Raw genomic sequence first — 13,663 nt, forward strand, 5'->3', positions numbered from 1 at the left:
ATGAAGGGGAGTCTATCCTAGATGACCAGAAAGCCGAAGCCCTGAAGTTGTGGGAGAAAGGTATTCTTCCTTTGGAATCCTTGGGGGAAAGGAGAATTAACTGCGCTGGTTTGTGGGGGTCTGACATTCTGTCAGCTGCACAGCGGGGCCCACCACCCATTCACTGCCCCACCTGATGAGAAGAACTGAGGTCAGGCAACAAGGGCCTCTCCTGGACCTTGTTGCTGAGGACTGGACCGGCTGGGTGCTGTCTCCCCGCTGGCTCACCCTGCTTACATCACATTGATCGGCTCCTTCTCCCCGGCTCCTCACAACTCTAGATCAAACTTCAGATTCAGAGGAGGGCTAGGAAGACCTAAGCCCCAAATCCTCTCTCCGAAGCTGATACTTCCCAAGACTGGAAAAAAACACAGATGATTTATAGCTAGAAACCCAAGGAGCATAGCTTTGGGCTAGCGTGTGGTTTAAACCCAGATCGACCAAGGGTAGGTCGGTAGCTGTTTAAAATTGCAAATCTCTTCCCCACCTCCCAACCTACCCCTCCTCCTCTTCAGGAAAGAATTTCAATTGCAAATTTATCTCTGCCTCGGTGCACTCCCAACTCCTCCCCCTTCTCTGTGCTTCTCCCATCACCCACTATTTATTACAAATCTTTAACTGCAGCAAGTGTTTTTTCACTTTTTTTCCTTCTTCCATTTCCCTCCTCCTCAATCTTTTCTTCTTTCCTTCTCTGAATCTGTGTCCCTGTCTTTGCCCTTCCTACCTTGAACTCAGTTTTTGTCTTTCGGAGATGATGCAGAACCAAATGACAGGGCTAAAAGTCACCCCCCCCCCCCCCCCCACCTAGAATCCTGTTCTCCCTCAGACCACTGCCATTCCTCCTTTAGTTCTGGGCTTTCCTTAAGGGCCTATGTTCTCCCTCAGGTCACGTCTTAGCAGTGGGCAAAGGGAGAAGGCGACAGACACCTTGAAGGCCCTGGCATTCCTGCCTCTGGAGGAGGGAGGTAGGAGGTAGGAAGAGGGCAGATCAGGTGTACAGTGGAGGGGTGGGCAGAGAGTCAAAAGGAAAGAGCTGGGTAGAGGTAAGGACTGGGGGGCTCACAAGGCGAGGGTTGGGGGAGACAGAGCAGGCGGTGGTGGTGTGGTGTGATTAGAACGGAGATTGATGTGAAGGGGCGCCACAGACGGCAGAGAGAGTCAATAAAACGAGAGGATCACATTAGAGGCGACAGAGAGAGCTTTAAATTACAAGGCTGCTGCCACTGAGGGGGATGGGAGGAGGCAGGCCTGGAGCCAAGGGAGGGTGGAGAGTTCTGAGGGTGTAGCCATCCCCCCGAGATGAATCTTCTAACTTCTAAAAGGCCCTCTGTCTCCAGAGTGAGTGCCCTTGCTGCCCCTTCATTCCATCTTCCTCCCTAATGCTTCCTACCCTTACAGGCTGAGGAGAGGAGAAAGCTATGGAGACAGATGTTTTTGTTTTTGGTATTGCCCTATTCCTCCTTGCAGACCCAGGTTATCCCTCAGGATGGGAAAGGAAAGATGGAAGGGCTACTTTTATAGCTCAGCCAGGCAGTTGTTGCCTGATCACTAAACATGATCACCAAACTGCAAATATTCTTCCGTGGGAACTAGGCAGAAAGGTACCCTGCAAACAGCCGGTCAAGAATTCTTACTTCTCGATATGCGCTCCCTGTTCAGAGGGCAGATACACAGTACTTACAACAAGAAGCCAGGAGGCCAGAAAGCTACTGAGAAAGAGATGTTATGAGATGGCCAGAAAGGCTCGATGTGAAGTTGTGGAAGGCTGAAAAGGCAGGCTGGGCCCTGAGACCACATGAGCCAGGGAGAACACAGTGAGTCTTCAGAAGCATAGAATTACAGGAGCCAAAGGGGCAAGGGCAAAGAAAGAACCAAAAACATGAGATCTGAGGAAGGAGAGACTCCGCCCCTCACCAAGGAGGAGCCAGGGCCTGTGTTCAGGATGGCGGGGAGAAGTAGAGGCAAAGCTGGGGAGATGCGCTCCCTCTGGAGCTCCCAGCAAGACCAGGACTCCCCTTGGGCAGAGCCTCTGGCAGACCAGAGAAAAAAACACTACTGCCCCCTAGTGGTTGCCGAAGGAACATCACCCAGGAGAGGACAGGCCTGACCCCCACAGGTAGGTTTTCTCCTCCCGCCCCGCTCCTTCCTTTTCTCCAAACCTGATAAGGCAAAGGCTTTCCCAGCAGCAAAGTCTGCCAGAGGTCATCAACACATTTGCTTAAAGTTTGCATACAATGCTTTCCACATCAGCCTTCCAATATTTTTGCCATTCACTTTCCCAGTGGTTCAATCTATCCTCTTTCCCTTACTTACCGAGGGGCAATTTTTAGGAACTTTTCTCTTTCCACTCTCTGAAAGTATTGTCAAAGGCACTGCTTTCTTCCTTACTCACTTTGCCCTTGCCTTTCTCCCCTTTTTGACCCACTCTGTTGCTTTCAAGAGGAGGCAGCCACGGCGAAGAGGGGAAGAGGAAGAAGAAGGATGGTATGTGTACACTCTGCATAAGGGAGAGTGGTTGGTATAAACAGCAAACACTTGATGAGCTGTGGTGTTTTTTTTGTTTGTTTGTTTGTTTTTAAGGCAGCAGAAGAACCTGGGCTTTAGATTCATGCAGGCCCAGGGTTCTCCACTCACCACTGGGTAAATTACTTATCAAGTCTCAGTTTCCTTATCTGTGAAAATGGTAATAATAATACTTTCCTAACCTGGTTGTGGGGAAACTACACTAAGTAACCTGTGAAAGTGCATATACTGGGTGTTCAATCAGATTAGTTTTTTCCTTCTTTCTTGGCCATCTCTGCCCATAGAGTGGAGCGAGGTGTTTGCAGGAAGGTTGACAACTTTCCTTCTGCCTCCCCCTTCCTGACCAGGATTCATTCTGTAACCTCTGCCCTTTACCACTGAGGGCAGATTCTTTGGTGGGCAGGATTTATATCTAGTCTGCCCAGCATCAGAGTTCATTTCTCACTTGGCCATCCTGATTGCTGGGCCTAGAGACACCCCTTTATCCAAGAACAGAGATTGGAAGTTTTGCTCAGGATCACACTTGGCCTGGGTGCAGAAGCAGCTAATACTTGGATCAAAACTATTATGGCCTGTCTACGGCCATGGCACCCTGAACAAGCCTGATCCGGTCTAATGTCAGAAGCTAAGCAAGGTCAGGCCTGGTTAGTACTTGGATGGGAGACCACCTAGGAAGACTAGGTGCTGTAGGCATAAAAAATAAGGGATTGTAAGCTGACAAGATCCTTGCAATCTGTGAGGTCAACCAAGGGTTGCCTAAAAAAAAAATTATGGCCTCTCCCTGCATTTAAAATTATCATTTTCTCTGTCTCTAAATCTTACCTTCTATATTTAAAAAGAAAATAAAAGAAGGTACTCCCATTCCTCCCTTTTAATTCTACCTATCTCTCCTAGACCTCTCCCCCTCAAATATTCGGGGAGTGCTTGCTTTGTGCAAGATAAATTTTATCCAAAAGAGAAAATGAGAATGGCAGGAAATGAGATAAGACAGGCAGGAAAAGGAGAGTCATAGAGGGTAAAGAAAGAGACAGCTAAGACAGAGAAGAGGAAGAAAGAAGGGAAAGAGAGAGAAAGGTAGGTAAGGGGGGTTTGCATCCTGATCTGCATATGTAAATATTGAATCTAGTTTTTTCCATCTCTCATTGAAGCCTCCCAGCTTTGGCATCAGATTGGGCAAGTGGTCTGTCCCCAGTGAGAGGGATGGAGCAAAGAGGCAGTGTCTTTCACCTTGCAAGATGCTTAAGGTTGGTGTGACTGAACTGGTTGAGGTGTGAGGAGAAAGGACAGGCTGAGAGGAAGAAGATGGGGGTGGGTAGGCAGTAGACAGGGGAGAGGCCAGGGGTGAGAAGGAGGCTATAGACTAAAACCACAACCAGTGAGTTGAATATCCATCCACATTTGCACGGCTTTGTTGAGGTGTGCTGCAGGCAGGAGTGGAGCCTCTCACGTTAGGACAGCAGTGTGGAGCACTAGAGAGACTTAGGCTTAGACAAGCACTTGAAGTCAGCTCTGAGCACTTCTATAGGAGAGGGATAGAAAAGGTGTGCCCTTGAATGCAGATTCAGGATCCTATCTGAACCTGGCATGGGGACTTCTGTAGAAGACCTTTGATCTCCCTGAGCTTAAAAGGAATTACTTCTAGAACTATTTGGAAGGATACGATTGTGACTGTGTATATAAATAAATCCTCTGGTTCTTTGATTCTATATGACTCCTTGTGATGGTATTGACTCCACTTAAATACTATTACAACAATACTAATGATAAAATAACATCTTTAAATGTTTACCATCTGCCAGCCAGTGCTGAGCCCTCTGCAAACATCTTATCATTTGATCCTCTGCTATAATATGATGAAATAGATATGGCTATTCATTTCTGTTTTATAAAAACGGAAACAGATTTAGATGGGTTAAGTAATTTTTAAGGTTTCATACTTGGAAAGAAGTAGTGTCAAGATTGGACTCAAGGTAGCCTGACCTCAGCACTCTGCTCTTGGATTAATTTGTAAGCTTCTAAACTCTGGCTGGTATGCATTTTGAATGAAGTCTTTGAGTTTGTTACTCTACCCTTGTGTGTGTCACCTTGAGCATGTGTGCTATCATGTTACTCTTTGAGCTTGAAGTTGTTAGATGGCTGTCTCCTAGTTAGTTTCCCAGTGTAAGATGGGCCAGAACAGGTCCACTGCTTTGTGCAACTCCAGGGGGCACCATCTACCTTGCAGTCTATAAAGGAGCCCTGGCCATTTTGTGTGTATGTTTGGAGATGAGGATGGGGGTGAATGGAGATAGATGTCAAAGGTTATTTGACTGACAGTATGTATATTAATTTGTGATAACTGTCTCTTAAAGCTGCAAGTCTACACATGTGTATTCATAACAGCATACGAACTTCATCAGAAGGGTAGTATGGTATTATATAAAAATATAGCCTTTAGGGCCAGACAGACCTCTAATCAATTCTAGTCCTATTTATTATTATGTAAATGAGCTCCAGTGAGTTGCTTAAAGCCTGTTTCTTCATATACAGAATGGGGAATAGTTCCTCATGGAACTGTCCATTGAAATGGTCATTATTGAGATTGGCACTTTGTGATTAATAAAAATAATTATTCAATAACATGCCTTATTTTCTGAGTTGGGGTATTCATGTATGTTTATTACTTTTTTGATTGTGTGTGTGGCTGAGGGCCTGGGTGTAACCACCTCTTGGAGGTTAGGAAGGTGCTGACTCAGGCCTCTGGCTGGGCCTCCCCAGTCCTCAGTTATATCGGTGTGGGCTCTGGGCTTCGGTTCAGCGATGGAGTGTCCTGTGCAGGCGTGTTGCCGCGTGCCTGTTTGTGCCTGTTTGTGCTCAGTAGCATGGCCGTGTTTGGGGTGGTGGTAATTACTGGGATGGCCCAGCCCTAATGAGTGTGATCTCGTTACACTCTCACCGCCTCTAATGGAGCTAACCTCATTTCACAGCCATTAGAGATGGAGATGAGGCCCCGCCCCCTGGCCCCACCAGCTGCAGCTCTTTCAGCCCTGGCCTAGGCTGTTCCTCCAGCTCACCATTTCCGCGGTCCACCTCTTCGTCTCCCCACTCTTCTTCTGCTTTTCCTTCCAGGTTTCCCTCTCCTGCTCCTCATTGTTCTTTTCCCTTCCCTCCTCTTTCTGCATCTCCCTTGTCGCTCCTCTCCTCCACCTCTTCACTCAGCACTCCCCCTCTTCCTCTAGTCTGTCCTCCCTATCTCCATTTCCCGTCCTCTTCTCTGTGCCCCTCCCCCACCCTTTTCTGCCGCTGGCCCTCCCCTCCCCCACGTTGCCCTGTCTGGCCAAAGGACAAATCTCAAGGGGAAACCAGCAAAGACAAACAAGGAGCAGTGACTTCATTAACATCGTTAATTTGCCACTTCAGTTCCTCCCACAAGGGTCAAAGCCAGCATGGCTTGAACTCAGGACTGACACAGAGTCTGAGACTGCCGTCTGCCTTTGCCCGGTTAGGCCTCTCCGACAAACACACGTCCTCCTCCTCCTCTGAGCTTCCATTTTCCCGCAGGCGCTCAAGCTCTGGGGCTTCTCTCTTCCAGTTTGTTCTCTATCTTCACAGCCCACGGCCCTCCTCCTTTTTCATTTAAATTGTGGCCTTCTCTCTGCTCTCTCCTGGCTGGAAGTCACATGATTTTTACCTTTGACTCCCTCTCCTCCTCATCCTCTGCCTGTCTGGGTTTCTCCCACTCGTCCCTGACCCATCCATCCTGAACCTTTTTCTTGGCCCTTTCCTCGTTTTCTCTCTTCCTAACCTTGCGTGCACTCCTTTCCCTGAAGCGCCAAGATTTACCTGTAAGTTTCAGAAACCACACAGCCTGAAAAAGCTGGAGATGGGAGGAAGAAAGCATTTGTGGCTCCAGCAGGCCAGTGATATAGAACATGGAAGTGGCTGGACAGAAAGGAAGACAATTGTGATCTCAGGGGAAGCAGCAGAATCCAGACTCGGACATCTGAGAGCCAAGACACACTGGGCTCCAGAGAAACAGCTTCCCCAAGAGAGGAAAAGGAGGACAGAGCTAGAGGGCCTTGGGCTTGAGACTGAGGTTACTGACAAAACAAGGAATGAAAAATTTGAGGCAGGAAATGGCATTTACGCCATCAGTTCCTCAGGGAAACACAATCTAACACTCCTGTCCCACCCTCTGCCCTCCTTCACTGAGAAGCCAAATGACTGGCAATTGACTCTTGACCTTTAGCCCAATCCCAGCCCCAAAGGGAGAAGCTAAGGGTAGTTGGCTGTGACTGGAGGAGGCACTAGGGAAATGTGCACACATGAAGTAAAAATTTCTGACCCAAACCCACCCTGCGCCACCAACCCTGCACATCAACATGCTACACAGGGCCAGACACTGCATACTCACACCCTCTTCTCTCCGCAGAGAGCTCTTGCAACCTATGTCCTGCCAACTGCACAGGCCCCAGTGCGAGCACCATTCCAGTAGGTGGCCCTGCTGTGATTCCAAGGCGGGAACCTTAGCTTTACTGTAATCCCATATTCCTGCCCAAATACAGAGGTGAGCTCCTGTTGTCTCATTTGACTTTGAAAAAACAAAACAAAACAAAAAAACCATTTTGAGGGGTGTGGAGTTATCTTGGGAGGAATTTTAGAAAAAAATGTCTTCCTCCAGGTGTATGCAGCCCGCATGCCGGTGGTACAGCTTGGTGACGAGAACAGGTGGACCTCAGTTGTCACCCTTAAACTGGGCACCCTAAACAACCATACACAGAGGCTCTGGTCTCTGGACCAGTTCTTACATGAGGGGGACACTGAGCCAATGGGATTACCTCAGAGCGCAGGAAGGCAGCTCTAAATCTTTTACCCCATCTCACCAGCCTGGGGTGGAAGAGGGGTGTACAGGCAGTCCCCTGAGGCTTTCCCCAGAGAGGCAAGGGGCTCTGGGAAAGTGAGTGGTGGGATGACTGAGAAGCCAGAGAAGAAAGATGGAAAAATCAATGAAATGAGTTTCTAACGGTGAGGTAAAGGACCGCTGTGTCGACAGCCTGTCGCCTGCCGCAAAATATGAGCTGCCCAAGTCCATGGCGGCGGCTGACAGTGCCTCCAGCCGCCACTGTCCTCCCTTCAGGCCCCCGCCCACCAGCCCCTTCTCCAGCTGCTCTGGGCCTTTCTTATTACAGCCAGGCTCTGCTCTAGGGCTCGCAGCTCACTCCTGCTCTTCCATCTTCCTAGAGTCCTCAACCCATTCAGGGTCTTTCTGACTCATCACCAGAAGAGCAGGACAGGTTATAATTCCTGATTGAGTACATTTCTCTCCTCTATGGCTTCTGTGTATTTAGACACCTCTCTATAGATTTCTCTCAAAGAGTTGTAGTGAGCTCTGCATCTTTCTGCCTCCTCTTCTCCTAGATACCTCTGGACTCATTCAACAATGGGCAGTCAGTGTGAAGGCCATCCCTCACAGGGTTTCTTACATCCAGGTCTATGCTTCCTTCTGCCTTTTGGCTCACTTGGCCAACGCTGACTTCACTGTAATTGCCTAGATTAGGACAGGGTGTTTAGGATGGGACCGATACTGATTTATGAACTTTTTATTTGTGACCAGCGTAAAAATATGAGTATGACCGATTCAATTGTGGTTTCATGACTGGGAATGGGGTGGGGTAGGGATGCTACTCTCAATTCAAATCTGCCAACTCTGTCTTTGGAAATAACTCTCAACCTTTTCTGGAAACCACCTCCTTTCTCTACCCTCCTCCACATCTTCTTCTTGGACTCCTAAGACTGTTCATTCATGTTTTCCTCCCATTTTCTCTGCAAAGTCTCCTCAGATAAGCCCATAGAGTCCACCCTGGCTGCCTGCCTCCAAGGAGCCCCTAACTCAGTCTGCCCTCTCAGACTTTGCTGTTGCTCTGTTAACTCTCCTCCAGTTTCTGATTTCCCAACTTGCCCATTTATGCAGACTTAGGCGTGAGAGGTGGGGTGAGAGGAAGGCGAACGACCTACTAACTCAACATTTGATGAACAGACATTTACTAAGCATCTATGTGACAAGACACTGTGCTAGGTGCTGGAAAACAGTAAGAAACTAGACAGATGCGGCCCCTGTGCCTATAGCCATCAGGACTAACCTGGGGTCTCTCACCTGACAGCTTCATCTGTCCAACTCAGAGTCCCTTTCTTTCACTTTCTCCACAGTCGAATTGCCCTGTCGTTTCAGAACCCTTCTTTTCTCTATCCCTGCATCGGTTTACACTCTCACACAGCTCTGATCCCCGCTCTTCTGCATTTCCAGCTTCAGTCACCATTCCTAAACTCAAGGAGGTTCATTTTACATTTTTGATAAGTCTCCTCCTTGTTCACAAAGCCTTTCTCCTTTCACGTTCCATAACTGCCACTTGCAGTTCTCTTCCTTCTTTGCCTTTCAGTCCTACCATCCCATTTGCCATGCCCCCTATTATCCCAGGTCCCCCTCCTCTTGCTCCTGCAGGTCCTACCAAACAAGACCTCATTCTGAGCTAGGAACTGCTCCAGGAGGTAAGGTCAAGCTACCAGACCCAGGAATCCTACAGATCTGACTCAAGCCCTGGCCACGTAAGTGTACAGCTTCCCAGCAAAGCAGCAAGTTATTCCTCTATGGGTCTCAAGGTAACACCAGCTGCTCTGACATCATGGAGGGAGGAACCCTGTCAGGTTGCCAAGGCAACACCAGCAATTTATGACATCAGAGGCTTGAGGTTCTTGGTTCTCAGGGGGCTAGAAAGATTCAAGTTCCTGTCAGCTAAAGTAAATAGGAATTCTACTTTTTCATCTCTTTGCTTGTGTTCCCCTGGCTTGGGAATGAAATGCAAAGGACTTTGGTGGGGTAGTGAGTGATTTGGCCAAAGGAATGAATGTTTGTGAGGCTCTCTCTCTCTCTTTCTCTTCATCAGATAGCTCTGTGCGTGCTCTCTCCCCCTTCTTTGGCATCTCTCTCTTTTGGGGCTTCGCCCAGTGGTATTTCTGCTCTGCCTTTTTTCCAAATCACCCCTCCTGCAGCGCTCTCTTTGCATCCATCACGCTGTGTCCTTCTCACACCAGAGGCATTTGTTTCCTTTGATACCTCACCCTCTCCTCTTTCCCCCTACCAACCTCTGCGCAGCTCTGATCTGCTCCAGCACTCATTTGCCTTCCATTTACCTTCTTTTCCACCTCATCTTATTTTTCAATTCCTCCCTCCCCCCACTTTACCATTATATTAAATTTTTATTGCTTTTTTGGTTGACCTCTTTAGGAATATTCTATCATTTCTCTCTCTCTTTCCTTCGGTATCACTATTAGATCGTTTTTTCATTCTTTTAGTTTTTCATTAATCGCCCTTCTCTGCCCCTCATTCCGCATGGATTTTATTCCCTTCTTTTGCAGGTTCCTCACAGCATGCATTTCTCTACCCCACGCATTTACTGCACTCAGCCTCTCCTTCCTTTCTGTAACTCTGTTCACCTCTGAAATCTTCCATCTTCTGTTCATAATACCTCCTCTTTTTACCCTTCTAAGCTCCTGAGGTCTGGAAAAACAAAGATGGTCTTAAAACAAGGTAAACTCCCCAGACTCTTTATCCACCTTTCCCTTTCTTTAGGCTAAATGAACCTGTCTCCTTGCATAAGATAGCTTCTGCCACACTACTGTAAACTGCCTCAGAAAGAAATCATGCTGAATCCAAATATGATAATAGCAGGAATGCAGGAAGAAGACCAACTGGCAAGTGAAGAAGCCACTAGAATAAACTGAAGGATGAGGGGCAACCAAGCATGGTGGAGCTCAGAGTCCTATAGAATGTTCCCTTCCAAAATCATAGTTGACAGTTCATGGCATAATGATCCTGACTGATGAAGGGGTTAGATACCCCTAGAAGCCCATTAAATTGATTTCTTGGCCTGTTTATGTGCCTTCACAAACCATACTCCCAACCTCTCCCAGCCCCTTGCTTAGGTACCTTCTGCGGCTGGGGTTAAAATGCTGGGTGAGAGGGATAAATAAGGGATAAAAGGAACTTAGGGTAACCAAGGAGAAAGGTAGGAAGACAGAAGATTATGGGAACAAAAGGGGAGAATAGGCAAGGGAGATCATGGGAGACAGGGATGGGGGAAAAAAGGTGAAATAAAATGGGGAAATGAAAAATATACAATGGTAAAGTGAGTGTAGGGAGGAAAATCAAATCGGCAAGGAAGAGGTTTGTGGTGGGAGGCTCCAGGAGAGGTAAATGACTCACAAGAGACCAGAGGTGAGGTCCTGGTGGGGGAGAAAGGCACATGGCAAAGGGGATACTCAACAATGCTAGGAAGTTCCAAAGCCTCCCATGTGAAGGTGGAAGTGGAGGCTGTCCTGGCCGTGCTGAAAGAGCACTGGAGTCCTTAGGAGAGACATATCTGCTCTATCCTCTGACTCTTCCAAGCCCGGGACCAGTGACTACCACAATCATGACTGATAAGCAAACTCCAAAGTAGCCTAAAAAGGCTGGAGAAATCTATGAGGACCCTGAAGGAGAGGGCATGGAGTCCTAGATGGGCAGAACAGTCAGTCAGCCAAGGCATGACACAGTGACAGGGACACACAGCGAGAGGATCACTTGGACGGGAAGAATCACATGTGGAGACAGTGACATACAGACCCAGAGACGGATGAGTGGAGAGAATGAATGAGGTAAAGAGTAGCAAAATCGAGAGGCAGGGACACATGGACAGAGATCAGCGGGGCTACAGGCACAGCGAGACGCGTGGTCAAGTGCTCAAAAAATGATAGGGCGACTCAGAGGTGCAGACAGAGCGTATGGAGACTTGCGGGGCCAGGAGAGACACGCTTCGCCTTGAATGGAGCAGTGGCCTCCCCTCACCTCGCACCTTTCCAAAAACACAAAAATAAAAACAAACAAACAAAAAGAACTCAACTTCAGGCGAAAATGGAGATCGAAGATCAAGGGTATCCACGTCTCCTCCCGCCCACCCCAACCCCCAGCGCATCAGACCGCCCGCCTGTCGCGGTTTCTCCCCCATCCCGCGGCCGGCGGGGGGCCGCCGAGACCCAGGCCCCTCGGGCTGACATCTCCGAGCCCTCGCACTCACCCGGCCTCCCCTTCCCTTCGGGACCCCAGCTCCCCGCACAGCTCGGCGCGGTCCGTCTAGGTTCTCGTTACCCTCCGTCTGTCCGGCTGGTTCCCGGTCCAGCCTCGATGCCTTTCCATTCCCGGTCTCTCCTCCACCCCTGCATCTCTCTCTTCCTCCATCCCCACTCGCACGCCCTCTCCCTCCCACACCCCTGCCCCTCCTCCTCCTCAGGCTCTCGGTCTGTCGGTCTGTCCGTCCGTGTCCCCTCCCCCAGCCCTTTCCCCGTCCCTCTCCGTGCCCTCCAGCGGCAGTCTCCAAGCGCCTCCTCTCCCCTCCGTCTCGAGCTTCCAAAGAGCAAGGAAGGGAAGAAGAGAGAGAGGGAGAGGAGAAAAAAAAAAAAAAAAAACCCAGCAGCATCGGAAATCGATGCACTTACACCTCAGCTGGAAGCAGGGACGGGAGTCGAACCACGGCCGCCGAGCAGCGCGAGGCGGGGAGGGGAGGGGGCGGCTCTTGGAAGGGACTTCTCCGATGTGTTGATTCCTTTTTTTTCCCCTCCTCCTCCCTCCCTCCAGCGCTCACTCCGGGGCGTCGGGGACGGAGATGGAAAAAATAAATAAATAAATTCACGGCGGTAAGGGAAGTGAAGGAAAATAATCAATGCTATTTGGCTGCGGCTGAAGTGTTTTCCCGGCTTCGTGAGGGGGTTTCCATTGATTCACCCAGGGCACTCGCTCGCTCCCTGCCTCCTCCTCCTCCTCCTCCTCGCCCTCCTCCTCCTCCTTCTCCTCCTCCTCCTCGCCCTTACTCCTCCGCCTCATTCACTGGCTGGAGCCGAGGCGTCCCACACAATGGAATAATCAATACCCAGGCGCCCGGGGCGGCCCCACTGAGCAGGTGCAGCGGCCCGCCCGCCGCGGTGAATGCCGGGAGTTGTAGTCTTCCCCCCCCCACCATCCAGCCCGCGCTCGCTCCCGCGCCGGCTCCAGCTGCCGAATCCGCAGGCCTTGCTGGACCGTGGGCGGGACTCTAGGCTCCAGGGTAAGGCAGGCCCGTGGGCCGGGCTACCTGCTGGACTCTGGCGCTAGGTTCAAGCCGGTGCCTGTAAAAAGGCCAGGTTCCTTTAAACTCTTTCTAGTCTTCTCTTCCTACAGAAACCATACGTGGCGTGTTTTAAATTAGCTCTAGAGAAAGCCCTGGCTTCTACTAGCTTCCAGATCCACCTGAAGCCTCTTTCCACTCCCTTCTTCCTGACTTATTAGTTCCCTCCCTTTCAACTGGGTACTAGAACCTTCTCTTCCACAGCAATTACCTTGAAGTCTCTGAGAGCTTTCTTTCCTCCACACGGTTACAGAGCCCCCAGAAGAGTGTGGGGGGAGGAGAAGCGCCATGTCTGTACAGCAGTGTCCTCCCCGCAGTGCTTACCATGTGTCATGTGTTTTTCAGAAACATACTAGGGAGAGGACAGGTGTTGAGAACCTGGCACTTCTCGCCAATTATAGGGACCCCAGAAGTTGGTAAGAGCCACTGTTCCTCAGCAAGCTACCATGCCTAGAGACTCAGACATATAGATGACTCCTCCAGGTAACAGTAGTCCTCAGGAGTAAGGAGGTGAAGGAGCCTTCTCTATTTTGTCTCCCAAAGCAGTCAAAGGGCCACTCCCATGTTTTCCTGTATTTTAAATGACCGCGAGTAATGCTCCTACTCCTGACAAAGCCGGCTCAGGGGCCATTGGAAACTCAGTGACAAACTCTTTGATCTGGTGCTCAAGGCCTTTTCCAACCTGCTTAACTGTATTTTTAGCTTCATCTCCCTTCCACACTGACCATATACTTTCCAGCTTCTGGGCCTTTGCTCATGCTTTTCCTGTCTCCATCTGAGTCTCTAGCTGTTGAAATCCTAACATGTCTTTAGTTCCCACCTAAAATATCACTTTCTTCTCCAACATAAAGTTTCCCACCCAACCTTACTCTGAACATTCATGCCAGGATACATTAAATCCCCTCTAATACTCCAGAGTAGCTAAACCG

The 13,663-nt window shown here is 49.4% G+C and overlaps 1 protein-coding gene and 1 pseudogene across 4 annotated transcripts in view; one reads left to right on the forward strand and one right to left on the reverse strand.

Annotated features, from left to right (window-relative positions):
• ZFHX2 (zinc finger homeobox 2) overlaps positions 1-12,472 on the reverse strand; it is a 28,481-nt gene extending 16,009 nt beyond the window's left edge. The window contains exon 1 of one of the 4 annotated variants that reach the window (XM_011372826.2): positions 12,070-12,472. The gene's annotated coding sequence lies outside the window, so the exon portion shown is untranslated. Of the gene's footprint in view, positions 1-172; positions 2,659-11,651; positions 12,007-12,069 lie in introns of those variants that run through there. The other 3 variants (XM_023538158.1, XM_023538157.1, XM_011372827.2) reach the window with 3 other exon arrangements.
• Positions 3,137-3,255, forward strand: LOC111747196 (annotated as a pseudogene).
• Positions 12,473-13,663: the final 1,191 nt, after the last annotated feature.

This window comes from Pteropus vampyrus, unplaced genomic scaffold (assembly GCF_000151845.1).
Source record: "Pteropus vampyrus isolate Shadow unplaced genomic scaffold, Pvam_2.0 Scaffold213, whole genome shotgun sequence".
Classification (NCBI taxonomy): Eukaryota; Metazoa; Chordata; class Mammalia; order Chiroptera; family Pteropodidae; genus Pteropus; species Pteropus vampyrus.